The 3164-nt window shown below is 60.9% G+C and overlaps 1 long non-coding RNA gene across 1 annotated transcript; it reads right to left on the reverse strand.

Moving 5' to 3' along the window:
• Nucleotides 1-1260: 1260 nt before the first annotated feature.
• LOC136144417 (uncharacterized) lies at nucleotides 1261-3164 on the reverse strand. The gene is made up of 3 exons (XR_010658541.1): nucleotides 2553-3164; nucleotides 1957-2290; nucleotides 1261-1753 (listed from the first exon to the last, which is right to left on the reverse strand). It is a non-coding gene; the product is annotated as an uncharacterized lncRNA (long non-coding RNA).

Consider the following 3164-nt stretch of genomic DNA (forward strand, 5'->3'; position numbering starts at 1 on the left):
CTGGTATGCACCCGACATACTGCCCCCCGCCCTTCGGCCCCTCAGGTCCCCTCCAGGACAGTGAGGCGGCACCTGGCCCTTCCGCCTGGACCTCAGCCTCACCCACGTGATGCCCCACGTCTGGTCCTGTCTTACTGTACTTAAGGGTCAGTGACGTGAGACACACAGGAGGGGACGATTGAGAAGGGACAGACAGGCAGAAAGCCTCCTAAACTCGAGGAAGGTGTCCCCTTTAAAGCAGACGCGGTGGGACCTCCCGGGGTGGGGCCAGAGGCTGACTCCCGACTCGGCCCCGGTTCAGTCCCTGCTCAGATCTAGATTCTGCACGCAGCAGCAGAGAGTTCTCGTGGCTGAAACAAAGGCTGCAGGCAGCAAATAATGTTTTTTATAAAAGATACGGTGATCCCCAAGTTACAGCAGTAAAGAAACTGGATATGGAAGAAAATCTGAAGTGCGTCTTGTTTGGAGTGGAAAAAAATCTAATGACTTACAAGATCTCTCTTTTAAAAAACAAAGGTAAATAGCATTCTTAAAAATCTACATGGGGAAAAGCTTTTAAGTAAAAACTGGCAAATTTGGGAGTAAAACTAAGGCAGTGCTGAATAGTCTGGTGCGCAGGACTACCAGCCAGCCAGGTGTGATGGTGAGCCAGGAGGGGCTGGGAAGCAGGCGCTGCGGGCCGCAGGGCGCGCGGGGCCGGTCTGGGGGGTGGGAGGGGGCCGCAGGGCGCGCGGGGCTGCTCTGGGGGGTGGGAGGGGGTCGCAGGGCGCGCGGGGCCGGTCTGGGGGGCGGAGCTGGTCTGGGGGGCGGGAGGGGGCCGCAGGGCGCGCGGGGCTGGTCTGGGGGGCGGGGCGGGGCCGCAGAGGCGCGGGGCTGGTCTGGGGGGCGGGAGGGGGCCGCAGGGCGCGCGGGGCTGGTCTGGGGGGCGGGGCTGGTCTGGGGGGCGGGGCTGGTCTGGGGGGCGGGAGGGGGCCGCAGGGCGCGCGGGGCTGGTCTGGGGGGCGGGGCTGGTCTGGGGGGCGGGGCGGGGCCGCAGAGCGCGCGGGGCTGCTCTGGGGGGCGGGGCTGGTCTGGGGGCGGGGCGGGGCCGCAGGGCGCGCGGGGCTGGTCTGGGGGGCGGGGCTGGTCTGGGGGGCGGGGCGGGGCCGCAGGGCGCGCGGGGCTGGTCTGGGGGGCGGGGCTGGTCTGGGGGGCGGGGCGGGGCCGCAGGGCGCGCGGGGCTGGTCTGGGGGGCGGGGCCGGTCTGGGGGGCGGGAGGGGGCCGAAACGGGGTCAGAGCTGGAGGTCAGACCGGATGGGTCAGGAGGAGGACCGCTGAGTGACCGTGCTGCCCCTGGGCTCCGGTGCTTGGCCCGCAGCCGCCAGGGTGATGGTCCCTCAGGGAAACTGACCAGCACAGTGTTCCAAGATGCCCGTGTGCCCGACCCACCAAAATCCACATCCCCACGACACCCTGACACTTGCAGGGAGGGAGTTCTGATGCTGGAAGAGCATTTTCAGAAACAAGTCCTGAATGTCCTTTGACAGGATGCAGAGGAGTGTGGTGCTGTGTCCCCTGGACGGGGTCCAGACGTGATGGAGCGGATGTCACAGCCAGTGTGCCGGGAGGGCCGTGGAGGGGGCAGAGCGCCCCTGCACGCGCGCGTGTGTGTGTGTGACAGCAGCTGTACCCCAGGATGGACTTGGAGAGCCGAGGGGACCTGTTTACTGTACACCCTTTCATGCCTCCTGAATTTTTTTGTCAAAACAGCATCTGTAATTAAAATTAGTCATGAATTGTTGACAAAAACAGAATGAGGCCACCAGCCACACCCCGCCCTGGGAGGTGTGGGTCGGCCCATCCCAGGGAGCCCAGGGCCCCCAACCGAGCCAGCTGCGTCCTCCCTGCTTGCTTCACAGGAATCTTTCTTTATCATGAGTCATACAAACCTCCATCTTCTTGGCTCATGGACTTACTGTTTCTCAAGAACGTCTGCTCTGAAAATGAAGAAATGAAGGCTCACGCTCTTCCCCATGATTCCTCCCTTCCAGTTTCCCACAGCTCTTGTCAGACTGTGTGTGTGTATAACGGGCTTTGCATGTCTGGTCTGAGAGCGGCACACACAGGCAGCGTCTGTGACCTGTTAACCCCCTGGAGCCCAGGAGTGAAGTGCTGTTCTGACTCGGGACAGCCGAGGCTCGGCACCGAGACGAATGGGCTCTCTTCTCCCAAACACTGGCAGACAAGCAAAGCTCTTGTCACGTGTTAACTTGCTTTATATTCGGACCGTCGTCCAGCTTTTTGTCTTCCCTGGACATTTTAAAATAAAAATACAGCAATTTTTAAATGTATTGTTAACAACAACAACAAAAAAACCCCCACAAAATTTTGTCTGATCACTGATTAGCAGTTTTCTCATTAAATGATCTGCACAAACCCAGCTCGTTCTCAAAGACCTTTTCCTCAGAACTCCCTCCATCCGACCCTCCCTCCTTGGCTGGGGTCCCCCTCCCCGAACCCCAGCCTTCCTCCGCCTTGTGTTCCTGGTTTGTTTCCCTGAGGTGACCCTTACAGGGCTTTATCCGCAGGAAGGCGTGAGCGGACGGCATCCTGAGTCGCTGCTCGTCTGGTCTGCCGGCCTTCTGCCCTTGTGCCTGCAAGTGGGCTGCGTGTGAAGCTCCCGCTGAAGCCCTGGCCCTCAGCACTCAGAGGGCCTGGCTCCCCGGCCTGCTGGTCTCCAGATACGAGGCTGGCTGTGTTGTGAAACCTGGGCTTTTCCCCACAGAACTTTTGAAATCCTGTCCCAGGCGTCTCTGTTTCACAAGACTGCAGCGGGGCTTGTTTCCCTCTGTGCCGACAGGACTCGGTGAAGACTCCTGACTCATGTCCTGCCGGGCACCTTCCCCTCCACCGTCCTGCTCTCACTTTCTGTGAGAGGAATTTGCGCAGCGCAGGGGTCAGGAGATCCTGAATGGAAAACCACAGGCCTGCCCCTCCGCCACCTCCGCTCCGCCGCGAACTCTCCACTTCTCTTTCTGGTCAGTCTTCCCCACAGTGGCCTCGAGATCAGCGTGTCAGTTCCTGTTTTCTGGCTGCTGCTGTTCAGCTGCTAAGTCCTGTCTCTTTGCAAACCCCCTGACTGCCGCACACCAGGCTCCTCTGTCCTCCCGTCTCCCAGAGTTCG

Source organism: Muntiacus reevesi, chromosome 11 (assembly GCF_963930625.1).
Source record: "Muntiacus reevesi chromosome 11, mMunRee1.1, whole genome shotgun sequence".
Lineage (NCBI taxonomy): Eukaryota > Metazoa > Chordata > Mammalia > Artiodactyla > Cervidae > Muntiacus > Muntiacus reevesi.